The following is a 22,622-nucleotide window of genomic DNA, read 5'->3' on the forward strand; positions in this document are numbered from 1 at the left end:
ATCATCACCTCTTCTATCAACCACTTTTTCTTATTTTCTTAATATTCTTCTAGGATGAATACAATGGACCTATAGGTCTCCGAGTGGAGCGGTTGCCGTATCGTAACCGCGCATATTTTAACCTAACCTAACTTAACCTAACAAAGAAATTAATTAAATACTATAATTTTTGGTGGAGGGTATCACCATAAGATAGAGAGTATATTAACTTCGCCATTCCGTTTCCAAAAACCTCGAAATATTCCCCGAAGATCCCATAAAGGTCTGTTAAAAAAATCTAAGTCGGCGTAATGAGGTCTATTCGCTTGTTGAAATCAAGATAGAGCATGCAATTTTAATGATAACTTAATTATTTTTATACCCTCCACCATAGTTTGTCATTCAGAGTGTAAAACTTCGAAACATACATTTTAGACCCCACAAAGTATATATATTCTTGATCAGAATAAAATTCTATGTCGATTTATCAATGTCCGTCCGTCTGTCCGTCTATTCATCTGTCCGTCTGTGGAAATCACTCTAGCTTCCGAACGAAATTAACTAAGTTGATAAAAATTTACTCAAATGTGTATTATGTGTGCAGGACTTTTTGTATTGAAAATGGGCTATGTAGGTCCGCGTCTTCGTATAGCCCCAATATAACGGTACCCCTGATATTCGGTATTTTGATGATTTTAGCAACATTATTTATTTGAATTGTCTCAAATGTGGCATTTGAAGTTCGCGATGGATACCACAGCCTAAGACAGAAAATGAGCCATGTAGGTCCACGTCTTCGTATAGCCCTCATATAACGGTACCCCCCGATATTCGGTAGTTGCATTATTTTAGCGACATTATTTACCGGAATTGTTTCAAAATTGGTATTTGAAGTTCGTAATGGATACTACAGCCTCAGACGGGAAATGGGACCATGCAGATCCACGTCTTCGTATAGCCCCCATATAATGGTACCCCCGAAATTCGGTATTTTGATGATTTTAGCGACATTATTTACCTGAATTATTTTTTATTTGAAGTTCCTAATGGATACTACAGCCTATGCCAGAAAATTGTCAGTGCAGGTACACGTATTGTACCTCCCTATATTCGGTATTTTATTTATTTTAGCTACATTATAAACATATTTTTTCTTCAAGTTAAGCATTTGAATATTGCAATAGCTTATGACAAAAATTGCCTATGTTGGTCCACGTCGTCGTATAGACCCTAATATACGGCTACATTCGGTATTTTTATATATTTATATTTATTTTTAAGATTTTAACAGAATTTTTAATGGATTTTTTTTTGAAAATTGCCACATTTGTGCAAAATGGTGGAGGGTATTCAAAGTTCGGCCCGGCTGAACTTACAACTTTTTTACTTGTTTTAATGGATGTCCGTAATACTCTTAGAATATGTGGTGCTGAGTGTTGGCTATATCGGTCTATATTTACCTCCTGATATTTAGCAACAAAATCTAATTTGACGTTTCGATTTCTTAGTGGGTAGTTTAAGTGTTTTCAAAAAATAAAGAAAAAACATATAACAAATATTCAATGTACGAATAGCCCCCATATAAATCTACATAGATATTTTAGGGCAGATTTGGCCATAAATAAGGTTCTCATACCGTGAAGGAATAACATACTGGGCTCAGGCGAAATTAGTGCTTCCACAATACATACGGGGTGATATAAAAAAACTGCAACCAACTTCAGGCTGCTTTCATTCCTAAGCCGCTCGTCCGACAGCTGTTAAAATTATTCCAGTAAAAGCTAATTATATTGTTTACAAGCGTACAAAAGCTTTTTGGTGAGAATTCTCGAGAAAAAAAGTTATTCGTGATGAAATTCAAGCGTGATAGTGTGATTTCTTTATATTTGGCTGGAAAACCACAAGTGGCTATCGTTAGATTACTCCAGCATTTAAATGTGAATAAATGTTCTGTGTCTCGTACTATCGCTCGTTACTGTGATACTGGAAGCGTAGCCCGACGTCAGGGAAGTGGACGGAAAACAGCAACATCAGCAGAAATGGTTCGAAAAGAAAAGAAGCAACTTGTTCGAAACACGCGTCGCAGTAGCCGCAAAATGGCTCGTGAGCTGAACATACCGCAATATTTCATTCGGCAAATATTGAAAAATGAGCTCGGGGTAAAGCCATTGAAATTCCAAAAAGTGCAAGATCTTACACCACAACAGAAAGAAAATATACTCTAAAGAGTTGCTTCGCTTGGCCGAAAGTGGTAAACTGCCGAATTTGGCTAATGTTTTCTCATCCAGCAGTTTGTTAACAAACAAACATTTTGGCCGCAGACCTTGAACATTCCAACAGGACTCAGCACCATCGCACTCAACACGCGCCACCCATGAATGGTTACAAAATGAGATTCCTCGCTTCGTTTTCAGCGCACAATGGCCACCAAAATCTCTGGATACCAATCCGTTGGACTATTGTGTCTGGAGTATTTTTGGAAAGCAAGGTTGGCACTAAAAAATAGCAGAGTGTCGATCACATCAAGCAAGCGCTTCGCCGGGAATGGGCCAAAATACCGCAGAGCAACATTCGGTCAGTGTGTGACGGTTTCATTGGCCGTTTGAAGGCTATAATTCGTGCCAAAGGTGACCAATTCGAACAAATCTAAACTTATTCTTAAATTTGATGCTATTTCCGATTAATTTTGCTTTCATTCAATAAAATTAAAAAAAAAATAAAAATTATGGCGTTTAACTTTTTTGCACTTTTTTATCTCACTCTGTATGTATGCTATATGCAATCGTAGGCCTATCTGAAACAATTTTTTTGTTTGTCAGAGCCATAAGTACCTGTTAAGAAGTTCTCATATCGGGTTTAGACAAATCCATTGAAAAATGTGCAACAATCATTAAAATACCGAATTTCGGGAGGTACCGACTAAATTGACTTGCCTGCAGGCAAAATACTGATTTCCGCAAAATTTTAGCTTCTTATATTAATTCGACTCGAGCGTGATTACAACACACGGACAGTGCTAAAACCTCTTAGAATTATTCGCTGATCAAGAATATATATACTCTGTAGGGTGTAAAGTCATTACAAATGGAATGTCAAACTTAATATATAAAAATAAGCGGTTATCGTTATATAAGGGCTGTTTAAAAAAGTGGAGCCACATTGGCAAAATTTTCCACATAGACTTTCTATATAATAAGAACTCAGAATACCAAATCAGAGTTTCTGCCAAAATTAAATTTGACTTAAAATATGACTTCAAAAATACTTGAAGTCAGGGTTTACTTTTATAAAGAGCTACAGGGAAGGAGGAACTGATATGACATGACTCTAAAAAGTTTGGCTTAAAAATTCGAAACCTTTTTAGGGGTATCATATAAAAAAAACTTGCTAAATTTGTAGAGATATAGAAACAGTGTTATACAAACCAAAATTGGTGATTTTTTATGGCACAAATTAAATACAAACATTTCTTTCTTATTACTTCAAAAATTAAAGTACTAAGGGTTATATATGGATCTTCCTACCTCGCATAGCTGAGTCGATTTAGCTATGTATGTCCGTCCGTCCGTCTGTACATGTTAATTTGTAGTCACTCTACAGGTCGCAATTTTGGCCCGATCTTCACGAAGTTTAAAATAGAGGTGGGGCTAGGGCCAGAATAGAACTCTATTGCTTTTAGAGATGATCCCACAATATTTAGGGGTTGAAATAGACCATAACTGAAAAATTTCCTGATTTTGCAGTTGCATTATAAAATTTTCCATTAAACCTCGAATATATTAATTTAATTTCGGCAGATTGCAATTACCGTCCGATACTCACGAAAATTTTCATAAGGGCAAAGTTATGCTCAGAAGGGCTAGGCCTATTGATTTTAAAGATGTCCGCAATATATTTAGGTGTGGAAATTTACCAGCAACTAAAAATGTTCCTTATAATGCAGCCGTTATAAAGGTCAGAAATAGAAGCTAAAGGACGCGAAATCTCGCATGAAATTAGAGTTTAGAAAAGTGGGTAGTATTGGCCACTACCTTTGTGTAGAAAAAATACCAACATTTCCATTCTACCGAAACGCTGAAAATAACCTGCAGGTCTAATCCAAAACATACAAAAGGTAAACTTCTTACTTTTTTAAGCTGACTTAGTTGACAAATAGAGCCAAATATCGTAGACAAGCTAATCGTATAGATGAGACTTAATCTGGAGATACAGGGCGGCCAACAACAAAAAGACAAAAATGTTCCTGATCACACAATTGAAACCAATCGACACGCCTGAGAAGAGAGTTAAGGACAGGGAAGAATTCTAGCATTTGGATGGATTATATTTAGCTATAACATTAACCACAACAACTTACAGCACGACGGAGTGCGTAAATATTGGGCAAATGTCCTTGTCGAAATTATAAGGGTAATATTTGGGTAGTGCTCCGTGACATCATTTCAAAAGCGAAATCTTCAAAAATGGATTTGGACATTAAGGGGCTTCTACCATATTGTAGTATTGTAGGGTATCGTAGGGTCGGCCCCGCACGACTATAGCCTTTGCTTAGTTATTATACCCTACAACACTATGTGTTGGGGGTATTATAAGTTTGATTGGGCCAGAATTTATGTAACACCTCGAAATATTGTTTTCCCATATATGAAAGTATATATGGATCTTCCTAGCTCGCCGAGCTGAGTCGATCTAGCTATGTATGTCCGTCCGTCCGTCTGTCCGTCTGTCCATGTTAATTTGTAATCACGCCACAGGTCGCAATTATGGCCCGATCCTTACGAAATTTTGCACGAAGGTGGGGTTAGGGTCAGAATAGAAGCCTATTTCTTTTGGAGATGATCGTCAAATGTTTAGGGGTTGAAATGGACCAAATACTGAAAAAATGTCGGATTTTGCAGTAGCTATACAGGTCGCAATTATAGACCAATCGACGCGGAATTTCGCACGTAGATAGAGTTTAGGGCGGGGAAGAAGCCTACCTATTTGGGTGGTCATCGGATAATATTAGGCGGTTAAAATAAACCATATCTTTTGTGTTGAAACAATCCAAAATTTTTCATTAAATCGTGAATTTTTTAAATCCCGGGAAAACACAAAGTCATGACAAGGTTACTTCTGCCCTTTACATTGATTTTAACATCCAACAAATCGGATATATAGCAAAATATGTGCGATATATATGTCTATCAAAGAAGATAGCTTGAAAGATCTCTTATATGTCGAGAACGGCTGAACTGATTTCGACATTTCTCATTAATTCAGAATGGCCTCTTGGCAGGAAATAAAAAACGTCTAAAAAATCGCATAAAAATATCTCTCTAAAGATGAAAATATTGGTTTTGTAAAATTTTCTCATATTTTTTCAATTTTGTCATATTTTTGGCATATTTTCATTTTGAATTAAACATTTGGTAATATTTCTACAGCTAACAAAACTAAGTAGTTAGGATATCAGGATATCATATACAGATCGCATTTATGGCCCGATCCTTACGAAATTTTGCTTGGGAATAATATGAGAGTCAGAATAGATAGATGCCTACTTTTTGGAGATGATCGCTATATATTTAGGGGTTGAAATGGACCAAAAAACTGCAAAATTGTCAGCAGGTCGTAATTATCGCCCGATCCTTTGAATGGGGTTACCGCACATTACAAAAGCCAAGCAGTTTCTGATGGCCATCCAAAAATATTCAATGTGTGAAATAGTTTGCCATCTTTTGTAGACTGAATACGAAAATGTCCATTCCAGCGACTTTTTGGAGAATTCAAGAATACAGAAAAGACGCACTTCTGACTATTTCGTAAACGCTGATTTCGTTGAAGAGTATAGTCAAATGTCAGTATCTTATATATCTGCGTTTCTGTCAAAAACCAATAATAAATTTTAATCTTTTGCCACTTCTGAGGGATTATAGGTCTTTGGGAAATATTGGTTCCAGATCTAGGAAGACCATTTACGTGCAACATCTACCAATAAATTGAAAATGAGCAAATTTGTTCAAGTTGCTATTATTCGAAAATTAGAGAACGAAACATGATGGTTTTCTTTTATTATTTGTCACAATATCTTGTGGAGTTCTTTCGAATATCTCGCCTATATAAACTGTATGGTTTAATATAGTGTTGTAGGGTATTCAACGGTCGGCGCCGCTCGACTGTAGCCTTTGCTTACTTGTTTTACTTTGACATTTACTTCAAAAACTGAAGTACTACGGGAGATTTTGACTTCGATTTGAAACATGTTGAACTCTACACACTTCCAAAATCAGTATAACAAACCTCGGACTCAATAAAGTTTGTTTCAATATTTTTCTTTAAATATACAAAAAAAATACTCTGTGACTCTCATATAATTTGAAAACAAGAAATTATTTATCCATTGCATTAACCAGACTCTCTGTCAAATTTCCATCATTTCATTTCAAAATCACACTTTCACCTTACACTTCAATTTCAATTTAATTGAAAATAAAAACACTTACCCACGTTCAGCAGCAGCAACAACAACAACATCTAAGTTATCACTTACATTCATTCACAAAATAAAAGAAGAAGAAAAGAGAGTGAGAGAAAAAAATTGAAAACAGAATATTGAAAAACTATGCATAAATGTAAGCAAGTGCATGCAAATGCACTTAGTTTTGAAAAATCACAACTGGAACTACATACCTGCATATATTTTTATAAATGTGTGCAGAAATGTGCACATGTGTGAAACCCTACCCTTTCCATGGAATAAGGCTACCCTGCTGTGATAAGTTGTAAACTGAACCTTGAGAACGTATGTGGGACGAAAACATGTTCTTGATGTGAAGTTTTAATTGACTCTTTGCATAAAAGTGCATAATGAACACACATAAATATATATTTTTTCTGAAATCATATGCAACAGAAATTGTTTTTTAGATGGGAGACAGATATTGAAATTACGCATTACGGGAAGTGAAAAACATATTAACAGGAAAAAGTATATTTTATAAAATAAAATTTTTGAGAATTGTAAAGTTATAAATGAAAATAAAAAGGATTAGCTTATTCTGAATTAACTCTTTTAGCATTGCAATAATCATGGTAAAATAATTAATCAGACATTAAGAAATGAGAAGATTAATCTTGTATATTTTTGAAAAAAAGGTGGGGTTTTGGAAATTGCGTCTATTGGGTCCATTTCTATACCATCCACCATACATAATAAGAAGGGTATATTAAGTTCGTCATTCCGTTTGTAACTCATCGAAATAATCATTTTAGACCCGACAAAGTATATATTCTTTATCAGCGTAAAATTGTAAGACGACTTAGTTCTGTCCGTCCGCCCGCCCGTCTGTCCGTCTGTTGTAATCACGCTGGAGTCAAAACGAATAATGATAGGAAGCTAAAATATTGTACAGATCAGTCTTTTGCCTGCAGGCAGGTCAAGTTCGAAGATGGGCTACATAGGTCCACGATATCGTATAGCCCCCATATAATGGTACCCCCATGATATTCGGTATTTTGATGATTTTAGCTACATTTTTTAATGGAATTGCCTGCACACAAAGAGTTCCTTGTGAGAACCTTATCCCCTGAAAGAGAATTGTCTTTATAGGTCCACGATATCATATATCCCCCATATGACGGTACCCCCCGATATTCTGTATTTTGATAAATTTAGCCATATTTTTTTTGTCTGAAATTCTTCCCAAGAAGTTCTTTGAGAGCAATTTATCCCTAAAAAAATATCTATATAGGTCCACGATATCGTATAGCCCCCATATAACAGTACCGCCCGATATTGAGTATTTTGATGATTTTAGCCACATCTTTTAACGGAATTGTCTAAAGGAGTTCTTTGTGAGCACTTAATCCCTTGAAAAAGAATTTGTCCATATAGATCCACGAATTCGTACGCTACCGCCCTATATTCGATATTTTGATGATTTTAGCCACATTTGTCAATGGAATTGTGTGAAATTTCACACAAGGAGTAGTTTGTGGGTATTTTACCCCCTGAAATAGAATTGTCTATATAGACCCACGATATCCTATAGCCCCCCATATAACGATACCCCCGATATTCGGTATTTTTATGACTTTAACCACATTTTTCAATGGAATTGTCTGAAATTCCACACAAGGGGTTCCTTGCGAGTACTTTACCCCTGAAAGAGAATTGTCTATATAGAAATTGTCTATATAACGGTATCCTCCGATATTCGGTATTTTGATGATTTTAGCCACATTTTTCAAGGGAGTTATCTGAAATTCCACACAAGGAGTTGCTTGTGGGAATTTTAACCCCTGAAAGACAACCGTCGGCACTTTCAAAAATTCGGTATTTTTAAGATTTTAACAGAATTTTTATTGGATTTTATTTGTTTGAAAATTTCCTAATTCGTTCCAAATGGTGGAGCGTATTCAAAATTTGGCTCGGCCGAACTTACTGCTTTGTTACTTGTTTTTTTTTTTTAATTAAGGAAATTGCGTTTATTAGGTCCATTTTCTATATTCTATTTGTAAAAACAACGAATTTATACGTACAAAGTTTTAAGTCTAACTCCAGTGCAAGACCTAGAAGGTGACAACCTCAACTTCAGTAAGTGGACAACTTTAATTAACCTCCGACTTCCTGTCTTAGAGTACTTATCCAGGTCTCTGTGTGCTTAATCCAGTTATATCCATATATACCTTACATATCCTTGTAGATTGTTATTTGAGTTAATTAATGTGTCTTTCAGTAGCATCCTTGAATATCCCTGGAAAGTCAAGCTACTCCTTAAGGACTTTTGAAGTAGCATCTTCGCATTTTCTTATAGTACCTTGCTTGATAACTTGTTAAGGTTACTTTCTGTAGTGTCCTTCTACATCTTTCTAGAGTTTTGTTTAAGTACTTACTAAAGACTCGTGCAGTAGTCTGATTGCACATCCATTTAGAGGATTGCTGGAGTGTGAATGAGGTTTTCTCCAGAAATATACCTGGATATCCTTGTAGAATTTTGCTTGAATACTTATTCGTTTATGCTGCGGAAGAATCCACACTTATCCACTGAAGATCTTTTCCATAGCCTTGTGAGGACCAGATTATTTAGCCCGGTATCTAGTCTACCAATCAGAGACCACCAAAATATCGAATGACTCGATGTACCAAGAAACATTCCTACAGATTGGGTACCAAATACAAATGGTAAAATACGGTGAGAAACTTTGTATACCCTGCTAACACATGATATTTCAATAATTGAGATATCAGCGGTCTTAAAATTGCTAAAATTTGACCCATGGGTCATGTGTCAAGACCTATAAACACGCTGAATTAAAGACTCTTTACTCGAATTATGTTTTGTGGACAGTCAATAAGTTGGCCAATATTAAACGTGTTCTGTGTGGATGGTTTATGTGCTCAGGGAAATTCTGTCGTGAAATATCAACTGGAAAATGCGTCTGGAACCTACAAATTTCTTTAACCCAGTTAGTTAGCCTATCAATATTTTTTCTGTCATACAAGTACCAACGATTTTTTTTTTTGGGAAAAAATGCTGTTAAAGTCGTAGAAATTCAGAATATAGGGAGTTACCCTTATATTGTGGTCTTGGGGTTTTGTTATAAACCATTAAAATATACAAAAACGAAACTTAAAAAAAACTACGGTGAATAATGTCGCAAAAATCATAACATACCGAATATAAGGAGGTACCGTTATATGGGGGCTACACGAAACCATGGAGCATAGACAATTTTCGGTCACCGGCTGTAGCACCCATTTGACACCAAATTTGAAAAAATTCTGGTGAATGTCGCTGAAATCATTAAAATACCGAATATAGGGAGGTACCGTTATATTGGGGCTATAAGAAGACGTGGACCCGCATTGACAATTTTCTGTTACAGGCTGTAGTACCCGCTATGAACTACAAACACGAAATTTGTTCTGCATACCAAACATATATCTGAGTAAAATCTTATCAACAAACTTTAATTCGTTCAGAATCTAAAGCGATTTTCACAGATGGACAGACAAACAGACGGATATCGTTAAATCGACGTAGAATTTTAAATTGATTAAGAATGTACAGGCTAAGATAAAAAAACTGCAACTAAGTCAAACGTCATAATTTTAATTTTCTTTTTTTTAAATGTTATTGAATGAAAGCAAAAAAATGTCGGAAAAAGGATAAAATATTAGAATAAGTTGAGATTTTTTCGAATTGGTCACCTTTGACCGAATGTTGGTCTGCGGTATTTTGGCCATATACAAACCTTGATTTCCAAAATATCCTGAGATTTTGGTGGCCATTGTGCGAGCGAGGAACCTCACTTTGTAACCATTCATGGGTGGCGCGTGCCGAGTGTGATGGTGCTGAGTCCTGTTTGAATGTCCAAGGTCTGCGGCCAAAATGTTTACATGCCCACGGCTTTAATACACCCTCCAGTATATTATCGCGATATACGGTCGATTAATACGAGCGGAGAGCGACCATCAGCTGTTATGGCGGCCCACACCATCACCATGGCCGGCGCTTGAGTTCTGATGGCCAACCGAAGGTGCACATTTTCAGCTGACCTCTTTGACAAGTAACCACGATTATTTTGTTTGTTTACAAACTGCTGGACAACGAATGTTTTCTCATCGGAGAAAACCAAATTTGTCGGCAAAGCGAAGCAACTCTTTAGCTCTTTTGAGTCTATTTTCTTTCTGCTGCGGTGTAAGTTCTTGCAATTTTTGGAATTTCAATGGCTTACCCCAAATTTTTGAATATTTGCCGAATGGAATATTGCGTTATGTTCAGCTCATTGTTGGGCCACTGCGACGCGGGTTTCGATCAAGTCGCTTCTAAACTTTTCGGACCATTTCTGCTGATGTTGCTATTTTCTTCCGTCGTTGACGTCGAACTACGAGACAAGTATCACGGTAACTAGCGATGGTACGAGACCCAAAAGTTTAATTCACTTTTAAATGCTGGAGTGCTCTACCTATAACCACTTGTGATTTTCCAGCCAAATATCAAGAAATCGCACTATCACGCCTTAATTCTATCAAGAATAACTTTTTTCTGGAAAATTCTCACCAAAATGTTTTTGAACGCTTGTAAACAATATAATGACCTGTCACTGGAATAATTTTACAGCTGTCTGATGAGTGGGTTAGAAATGACAGCAGTCTGAAATTAGTTGCAGTTTTTTCATCTCACCCTGTGTATCTTGCATCCGATTTCAAGTTTATTGTTCAAATAATGACTAATATCATCCCAAATGGAGTGAATTTCAGGGCGAATGTTTCCATTTTGTGGAACTCGGCTCTGATATATATTTTGTTTTATTAATCCCTTCTCGAAGTGATATCCTGCACTTCATAGCAATATTATTTGGTATAAAAGATTAAAATGTCTTCGTCAAATTTATTGAAAATCTGTTCAGAATTGGGTATGCCTCCCATATGTTAGTTCCCTCTGAAACCAAATTATAACTGCTCTAAAGCCAAATGTTGATAGGTGGTATGATCTGCTTCACATACATTCTTTTGTTACGCGAGCTCTACTAAATAAGCATAGCGGTGTAGGGTATCATATAGTCGACCCGCCCGCCCCTCTTTTGACTTTTCCGTACAAGCACAGATTACTAAAGTGCTTTTAAAAACCCTTTGACCAAATTAATTGACTGTATCTTGATTGCAACAGATAGACAAACGAACGCCACTAATCGACTAAGAATTTTATGCTGATCACCAACATCTATTTTATGGGTCTTCGACGAATATTTGGGGGTATTACAAATGGAATTAAAATTAATACGCCCTCCTTTCCATGGTATATAAAAAGAGAAGGCACGATTATCGGCGTATTATACCAACCACCATAGTATCGAGGGCATATTTTAACGGAATTTTAAAATATTTCATTTGGTAAACAATTTCTATAAATGGAATTTAAGTACCACACACCCTAAACATATAGTATCATCTTTTGTGACAAATATATTTTTGTTGAGAAAAATATCATGAAAATTGAAAACACCAAACACACGCACATCAACACTTTGAAAATGGTATGTGTCGTTGAAGTGATGCTTATATAAAATATTAATCATACGCAATCATGTTATGTGCTAATTTTTACACCATCAGCACAAACGGTGGCTGCCAAAGTAGACGTAAAAATCATTAGCACCACATTATGCTGACATTTCTCCGTCAAATGGCTTAACTGATTTTGCACAATCAAAGTAAACCCGGAACAACCCTCATTATGAGTGCCGAAAATGAAACTGAACGTATTTAATTTGTTATGAGAGAAATGTTTCAACACCAATAAAACGTGACCAAAATTCATAAACATTGAAAATATTGTTGGGGAACAGAAAGTTGTTTTCTGTTTTCCATTTGTTTCGTGTGTGTGTGTGTGTGTGCGGAAAAAACCCACAGAGTCCACGAGCAATACACATTTATACCATTTCGTGTGGGTAAACAAAAATTTACATAAATTCATATATTTTTCCAGAGACTTTTCTGCTTTTCATATTTGCAAACAGCCTGGGGGATTGTTAGCCACAAGCTTTATTTTGCTTAAAGTTGGATTCATCGAAGAAACGGAGAAAAGTTTTCAAATAAAAATATTGCAAATGTTTTTTTGTATCTTTTTGGAAAACTTTTATTTGACCTTAAGCTTTTGTTTACCTATTTTTTTTTTTTTTTTTGTTGTGATTTCTTTATTATTATTTTATCTTCTTGGATGTTTATAAACAAATAAGATGGCTTTTTTTAAGTTATATTTTTCACATTTAGGAGTTTTTATATAATTCTTCTACGATTTCCAGTTGGAAGTTCGTTGAAAATAAGTTCTTTAATTTACGAGTTCATAACATTTTTCTTTTAGAAGAAGAAATTCGGGCTGCTGGAGAATTCGGGCTGCATGCCATTTTTTAATGCTACTCCATTCGGTGAACATCAGGTCTATGGCGTTCATTCTTTACACATAGTTGTGAGAAGAAATGATAATAGCATTGTGTTTTATAGAAAGAGACAATTTAAATATAAAGACAAGTTAGCAAAGGCTAGAGTCGAGCGGGCCCGACCGTTGAATACTATACAACACTATAATAAACGATACAGTTTATATAGGCGAGATACTCGAAAGAACTCCACAAGATATTGTGACAAATAATAAAAGAAAACCATCAGGTTTCGTTCTCTAATTTTCGAATAACAACTTAAACTAATTAAACTAATTTGCTCATTTCCAATTTATTGGTAGATGTTGCACTTAAATGGTCTTCCTAGATCTGGAACCAATATTTCCCAAAGACCTATAATCTCTCAGAAGTGGCAAAAGATTTACATTTATTATTGGTTTTTGACTGAAACGCATCTATATGAGATAGAGACTTTTGACTATATTCGTCAACGAAATAGTCAGAAGTGCGTCTTTCCTGTATTTGTCAATTCTCTAAAAAGTCTCTGGAATGGACATTTTCGTATTTTGTCTACAAAAGTTGGCAAACTATTTCACACATTGAATATTTTTGGATGGCCATCCAAACTGCTTGGCTTTTGCAATGTCCGGTAACCCCGTTCCAAATGTGCGTGAGGATCGGGCGATAATTACGACCTGCCGACAATTTTGCAGTTTTTTGGTCCATTTCAACCCCCAAATATATGACGATCATCTCCAAAAAGAGTAGGCATATATTCTGACCCTCATCTTATCCCCATGCAAAATTTCGTAAGGATCGGCCCTAAATGCGATCAGTATATGATATCCTGTTATCCTAACAACTTAGTTTTGTTAGCTGTAGAAATATTACCAAATGTTTAATTCAAAATGAAAATATGCCAAAAATATGACAAAATTGAATAAATATGAGAAAATGTTAGAAAATCAATATTTTCATCTTTAGAGAGATATTTTTATGCGATTTTTTTAGACGTTTTTTCTTTCCTGCCAAGAGGCAATTCTGAATTAATGAGAACTGTCCAAATCAGTTCAGCTGTTCTCGACATATAAGAGATATTTCAAGCATATCTTCTTTGATAGACATATATATCGCACATATGTTGCTATATATCCGATTTGTTGGATGTTAACATCAATGTAAAGATCAGAAGTAACCTTGTCATGGCTTTGTGATTTCGCCGGGATTTAAAATATTCGCGGTTTAATGAAAAATTTTAATTTTTTCAATACAAAATATATGGTCTATTTTACCCGCTAAATATTATCCGATGACCACCCAAATTGGTAGGCTTCTTTCCCGCCCTAAACTCTAGCCACATGCGAAATTCCGCGTCGATTGGTCTATAATTGCGACCTGTAAAGCTACTGCAAAATCCGAAATTTTTTCAGTATTTGGTCCATTTCAACCCCTAAACATTTGGCGACAATCTCAAAAAGAAATAGGGTTCTATTCTGGCCCGACCCCGACCTCCATTCCAAATTTTGTGAATATCGGGCCATAATTACGACCTGTAGAGTGACTACAAATTAACATGGACAGACGGACAGACGGACGGACGGACGGACATACATAGCTAGATCGACTCAGCTCGGCGAGATAGGATGATCCATATATACTTTCCTATGTGGGAAACCAATATTTCGAGGTGTTACATAATTTTTGGGCCAATCAAATTTATAATATAATTGTAGGGTATAAAAACCAGTAAGGAAGGGTCAAAAGTCGGGCGGGGCCGACTATATTATATCCTACACCATATATACTACATATTTAGTAGAACTCTCGTGAAGGAAAGGTTTATTGGACATTTCTGAGCACAATGAGATATCTGGTACAAAACATGATTATAGTAGAGTGCATATTCCGAAAGTTGGAGACCACCAAATCGGATGGAACATAAATATGGGATATATAGCTATATCTGAACCAATTTTCACCAAATTTAAAGTACTTATTTGTATACTAAATTCGGTCAGAAGTGCCAAAATTTTCACCATTTAGACTGATATTAGCCATTTGGTGCACAAGAAACCTAAAATCGGATGAACTTTATGTATCGGTTCAGATTTGGATCAGATCAGTCTTGTGAGGTGCATATAATGACAATGTAAGGGGCATAAACACCAAAATCGAATGAAACATATATACAGAATTGCCCATATTCGCGGACCCATCTCGCTTAATAACATACCGCGTTTGAAGCGTCAGTCCAAGCAGATTTATCGCTGCCGTACGAGCCAGTGTTGAGAGGTCCCCAAGAACATCCCAAAAACGCCGTTCTCAGCAGTTGGGCATGGCTCGGTCCACTTTACAACGGATTATTCGCATTGATTTGCATTTGTTCCCGTACAAAATACAATTGACGCAAAGAATTTTGCCTGCGGACAAGCCTCGTCGATTGGAATGGGCCCAAAGGTCCGTCGAATATGGGCAACCCTGTATGAGAGCTATAACTATATCTGAAACGATTTTCACCAAATTTGAAGCATATGTTTGTAGGCTGAATTCGGTCGGATGTATCAAAATTCACACAATTTGGACTGATATTAGCCATTTGGTCCCACAAGAAACCTAAAATCGGATGAAGATATATATGGGAGCTATATCCATATTTGGACCGATTTTCACCAATTTCAATAGGGTTCGTCCTTGAGCCAAACAAATGTTATTTAGAAAATTTCATCTCAATCGAATAATGAATGCGACCTGAATTTTTTTGTTTACAAAAATACATGGACAGACGGACAGGCAAGCATAAATCGACTGAAAATTTGATTCTATGCTGATCACCAAAAGGAACTATGGGTCTATCTCGTTTCCTTCTCCATGTTACAAAGAAATGCACAAAGACATAATACCCTTACCACTATGTAGTGTAGGGTATAAATATTCAGTAGTCCTTTTCATAGAAATCCTTAGCTTCCTCTTCTCATCTGTTGGGTCTAGACACCCATTATAAGTGCGTAAAACAGTGTTACTGGTTGTTAGTGGTTTGTGTTGATGCTGACAAAAATATGAAGATTTGAGCTGGGATCTACTGCACTCCCATCAGTTCCAATTTTTTATTTGGTAGAATTAGACCGATGACCATCAATAAAGCTTGTTATGATAGAAGGAATCTCAAGGGCCAAGTACGAGTACAGTTCACAAGTGCCAATAATAGCAGCCGATCTATCTTTTGTCAAACGGAGCCGGAGGTTTTAACCTGTTATTCTCTCGCTCCAAGGATTCACTTGCTTTCCATGACTCTTCACTGTTTAATAACTCTCTTAACGTTCCAGACGAGGTACAGGCTAACGTTCGCAACCTTAGTACTTCCAAGACGGCAACCAGACCAGATCAACCTTAACACATCCAGCCGACTACATCTGACTATATATGTAGGAATTATTTGTTAGCTCGACTCAGTCTTGGTCTTCCGGTCTCCCTCTCTTCTCTATAATGAGCAGTGATGACCCTTGTGGTTGGTTGAAGCCCACTCGCAATCCGTCTTTTAAATTGTTAGTGGTATTAGCGGATGATGTTGCATTTCCAGTTCTTCTAACAACATGTTTCACAGATGAGGTGGTATTCGATATAGTTTCTGAGGGAGCTGTCTCGCCAAAGCCGTCCTCCTCCAGTTGCTAATCGTGATGTGGGAAATTTTTCTACGATTTCCTTTTGCATCTGTGCCAAAATTTTTATAACTGATCGAAGTATTTGTTAAATATCCATCTCCTATTTCGAAAAGCTGAGTTAGTCTAGCTTTTTAAGTCAGTCCATGTGTCCGTCAGCTCATGTTAATTTGTAATCATTTTCAGGTCGTACTTATGGTCAAATTCTAATGAAATTTTGCACGAAGTTAGTGTTGGGGTCAGAATAGAAGCCTATTGTTGAGAGAGATGATCGCTAAACATAAACATTTTTGCTATGTTGATTTTGCCCAATAGTTTGAAATTTGGGTGGGTTAGAGTTTACGACAGGGCTAAAAATTACAACTTTGGATATTCATTGGATAATATTTAGGTCGTGAAATAAACGATAGTACGATAAGATCTAACGACACCTTATTTCCAATGAAAAATGATCTACACTTACACTATATTATTAGTATCTTTTTAAAATAAACAAAACAAAAGAAAATAGTTTTCCTCATGGAAAAAAGGACTATTCGATTCTGTAAAAACATTGTAAATCAAAATATATTTTCAGTGCACGGTCAAGTGCGAAAAAGTACGATATCGGCTTAAATTTCACACATCCCAATATTTTTATACCCTCCACCTTGGAAAGGAGGGTATATTAACTTTGTCATTCCGTTTGTAACATCCTTAAATATTCGTCTTAGACATCATAAAGTATATATATTCATAATCAGCATAAAATTCTAAGTCGATTTAACGATGTCCGTCTGTCAGTCTGTCTGTCTGTCTGTCCGTCTGTCTGTCTGTTGAAATCACGATACAGCCCACATTATTTGACGTAGAGCGCCAAAATTTAGCAGAGCTATTTGCATTGTGTCTAGGATATATATAACGGTACCTCCCGATATTCGGTATTTTGATGATTTATGCCACATTTTTTCACGGATTTGTCTGGAAATTGATATTTGTAGGTCATAACGGGTCCCTGAGCGTGTGGCAAAACATTGCATGTATAGGTCCACGTTGTGGTATAGCCCCCATATATAGGTACCTCCCTATATTCGGTATTTTATTTTTTTTTTTTTTTTTTGCCACATTTTTTCATGGATTTGTCTAAAAATTGGTATTTGTGGGTCATAATGGTTTCCAGCTCCGGTGGCGAAACATTGCATGTATGGGTCCATGATTTGGTATAGCCCCCATATAACGGTACCTCCCGATATTCGGTAATTTGATGATTTTTGCAACCTTTCTTCACGGATTTGTCAGAAAATTGGTATTTGGTGGTCATAATGGGTTCCAGCTCCGGTGGCGAAACATTGAATGCATGGGTCCATGATTTGATATAGCCCTAATATAACGGTACATCCCGATATTCGGTATTTTTATGGTTTTTGTCACATTTTTTCACTGATTTGTCTAAAAATTGGTATTTGTGGGTCATAATGGGTTCTAGTTCGTGTAGCGAAACATGGGCTATACCACGTTTTGGTATAGCCCACATATAACGGTACCTCCCGATATTCGGTAATTTAATGGTTTTTGCCACATTTCTTCTAATGTTTCTTTTACCCTAAGGTGGAGGGTATTAAAAGTTTGGCCTGGCCGAACTTAATGTTTTTTACTTGTTATGAATGCAAAATTTGGTGCAACAAGTAAAAAAAGTATACCGAATATCGGTGGGTATTTTATTATGTGGGCTATAGGAAAACGTGAACCTAAATATTCAATTTATCAAAATGCCGAATATTTCGATGTACCGTTATATGGGGTCTATATAAAAAACGTGGACATATACATTCAATGTTCCGCTACCAGAGCTAGAGCCCATTCCGAAATACTAATACCAATCTTTAGACAAATCGGGAGGAACTGTTATATGGCGGCTATATCAAAACGAGGACCCATATCTCATTTTCAATACCCAACCATCCTTGACATAAACAAATTATTCTGCCTAAACCGAACACTATATGTGACCGATATAACCAAGTTAATGAGAATTATTTGCCTTAAGAGTTGCCGAGAGTCATGAAAACTGGTGTGGTTGGATGGTCTTGTGGTCTTGCTGTTGCCGTTGTTTCTATTGATGCAATTGGTGCAGTAGTATGTATAAGGACATACTTTATTGAAATTGGAGATAATCGGTCAAAATTTAGATATGGCTTCTATATACATCTCTAACAGATCTCGGGTTAATTGTACACATATGGCCAATATCAATATAGGACATTTGTAAAAATCAGCCCGGATTTGTCCACCATATATATTTAATATCAGAGGAAATTGGATTGATTTTTATACCCTCCACCATAGTATGGAGGGTGTATTGATGGATATGGAGGGTATATTTTACGATACCTCCCGAGTTACCTATGCAGGTCCATTTCGGATTTATTTATTTGTTTATTTTTTTTTTATTTATTTATTTTTTTTTTTTTTTTTTGAAATTTCCAAATTCGTTCCAAATGGTGGAGGGTATTCAAAGTTCGACCCGGCCGAACTTACAGCTTTTTTAATTGTTTTTATATTCAATCGAATTTTTTCATGTGGAGTCTTGTATATCTATTGCTCCAATAAATATTTTTTTATTTCATGATCTACTTCACTTAACTTCCCACTAACTTGTTATGGGAGCTCTACTAAATACACATGGCCCGCCCGACTTGTGACCTTTCCTTACTGATTTATTTTTGTTAATTTTTAGGAATTCCAGAAGGGAATGATTTTGATAGCTATTGTGCGCACCAGCCATAAGCATCCAAAGATGTATACCCTCTTTAGCCACATTATGGAGGTGTCCCCTCAGAACAAAAATCATTTCAAAATTTACCATTCAGTATAGTACTTCAAATCGAAAAATTTAATGTACTTTACAATATAACGAAATTGAAAAATACATAATATTTTTTTTTTTTTTCATTATTCTCGGCGATTTCATTTTCTGCCAAGAGATCATTCAGAATTGAAAAATTAGTCCAGCCGCTCAGGAGTTATGATTTTCTTTTTTTGGTGGAGGGTATAAAAAACCAAATTAACGGTTTTTTATACCCTCCACCAAAAAAGGTATGGAGGGTATATTAAGTTCGTCATTCCGTTTGTAACTCATCGAAATACTTATTTTAGACCCAACAAAGTATATAAATTCTTGATCAGCGTAAAATTCTAAGACGATTTAGCCCTGTCCGTCCGTCTGTCCGTCTGTTGTAATCACGCTACAGTCTAAACGAATTAAGATAGGAAGCTGAAATTTTGCACAGATCTCTCTTTTGTCTGCAGGCAGGTCAAGTTCGAAGATGGGCTATATCGGTCCACGATATCGTATAGCCCCCATATAACGGTACCCCCGATATTCGGTATTTTGATGATTTTAGCCACATTTTTCAATGGAATTGTCTTAAAATCCACACAAGTAGTTCCTTGTGGGTACTTTATACCTCGGCAGAGAATTATCTATATAGGTCCACAATATTGTATAGCCCCCATATAACGGTACCCCCACGGTATTCGGTATTTTGATGATTGTAGCCACATTTTTCAATTGATTTGTCTGAAATTCCACACAAGGAGTCTCTTATGAGTATTTCACCCCCTGAAAGAGAATTGTCTATATAGGTCCACGATATCGTATATCCCCCATATAACTGTACCCCCCGATACTCGGTATTTTGATGATGTTAGCCACATTTTTCAATAGAATTGTCTTAAAATCCACACAAGTAGTTCCTTGTGGGTACTTTATATCTCGGCAGAGAATTATCTATATAGGTCCACAATATCGTATAGCCCTCATATAACGGTACCCCCACGGTATTCGGTATTTTGATGATTTTAGCCACATTTTTCATCGGAATTGTCTGAAAATCCACATAAGGAGTTCCTTGTGGGTAGTTTATACCTCGGCAGAGAATTATCTATATAGGTCCACCATATCGTATAGCGCTCATATAACGGTACCCCCGATATTTGGTATTTTGATGATTTTATCCACATTTTTCAATGGAATTTTTTGAAATTCCACAAAAGGAGTCCCTTGTGGGCATTTTACCCCCTCAAAAAGAATTGTCTATATAGGTCTACGATATCGTATATCCCCCATATAACTGTACCCCCCGATATTCGGTATTTTGATGATGTTAGCCACACTTTTCAATGGAATTGCCTTAAAATCCACACAAGTAGTTCTTTGTGAGTACTTTACACGCAGACATAGATTTGTCTTTATAGGTCCACAATATCGTATATCCCCCCATATCGGCACCTTTCTATATTAGATATTTTAAAGATTTTAAAGGAATTTTTAATGGATTTTATTTTTTTTTTTTTTTTGAAAATTTTCTAATTCGTTCCAAATGGTGGAGGGTATTAAAAGTTCGGCCCGGCCGAACTTACTGCTTTTTTACTTGTTTTTTTGTAAGAAGGTCAATAGCTATTTTAAACTCTTCGCTGTAGGAATGGTTTATGCAGTCCTGTCAGTATTCAAATCAACATTACCCAAACCATTTAAATTTAAATTGTCGATATTTAAGAAGGCCATCCAATGTCCCCATAGGACATTCGTTCAATTAATTTGCCTGTCGATTCGCAATGAAATGTATTAGGAACGAGTTCCTAGTATTTCCCTTTAAAATCTAATTTTGCGATTGATTATTTCCTCGGGCATTTCCCAGTCGAAACCTTTGTAATTCACATGCACACCCGCTCATTAATACATGTGACAAACGCAGTGTAAACTTTGCATGTATGTGTGTGTATATATGTATGTATGTATTTATAGGCATATCAATAGGTTGTGTCTCAGTTTTCTATTATAACGATATGTAAGACTTTGTGATGTTACACAGATAAGTCAAACATACAAATATATCACATAGATGTCCTTTTATTTATGAATTATTGGGTGGGAGAGGAAGTTATGAAAAATTAAGTATAAGGCCTCGAACTTTGAGAATGAGATGGAAAAACCGTATGAGACTTTGAAGCTAAATTATCAAAAATTTGTAATCAACTCTTGAATAATTGTTTACAGGATGTTTTTCGTTGGAATAATGTCCCGACATATCAAAATAGTTCAAAAAATATTCTGTCGTTTATACGTTCCGTTCTGTTTCCATTCTCCCATTTCCGTAAATGACACTCCGGCAAAGGCCTGTCCGTTGTACATCCCGTTTTCTAGGCAATTTATTGGCAATTAGTCTTGTGGTGGGTCACATGCGTCGCAACTATGACGGCATAGTTTGTGTTGTTCTAATTGCGGCCGATGACGGGCCTATCTATCTACATGTGTGTGTATGTGTGGGTATGAGCGTTATGCTCCATACACAATTTCAAGATACGCTTGTATGCGTATTGTGTATAACTTTTGATATTCATAGACACGATAATTTATAACTATTAATGTCATAAGTTCTTGACATATTCATCAATCAATGTTTAAAGAGATAACGACGGAAATTCATACCACCGATGGAAACGTGTGTATAGCGCCTATAGAAATATGTGTATGAGTAAGGGTCTTTGTTATTGTTAAACCATCATACATATGTTTGTAATTGATTAGTTATTGAGTGAGAATATTAAACAATTTAACAAAACGGGAGAATTTTGCTTACAAAGCTAGAAGAATATTACAACAATACTTTAACAAAATCTTATATTTATTATGCCCTACACAAGGTGGTCAGGGTATTATTTCTTTGTGCATTTGTTTGTAACAGACAAAAGGAAACGAGATAGATCCATAGTTCCTTTTGATGATCTGCATAGAATTACATTCTGAGTTGATTTATGCATGTCCGTCCGTCCTTCCGACCGTCTGTCCATGTATTTTGATAAACAAAGTACAGTTCGCATTTATTGCCCTATCCAGATGAAATTTTGCACAGATCATTTGTTTGACCCAAGGACGAACACTATTGAAATTCGAGATAATCGGTCAAAATTTAGATATGGCTCCCATATATATCTTCGTCCGACTTGCTTTTATTGTGCACCAAACGTGTAATATCAGCCCGAATAGTATGGAATTACGTACGTACGATCGGATTGCACCTTAAAATAAGTATGCCAAATTTGATCGACATCGGTTCA

The sequence above is a fragment of the Musca domestica genome, unplaced genomic scaffold (genome assembly GCF_030504385.1).
Source record: "Musca domestica strain aabys unplaced genomic scaffold, Musca_domestica.polishedcontigs.V.1.1 87, whole genome shotgun sequence".
NCBI classification, from domain to species: domain Eukaryota; kingdom Metazoa; phylum Arthropoda; class Insecta; order Diptera; family Muscidae; genus Musca; species Musca domestica.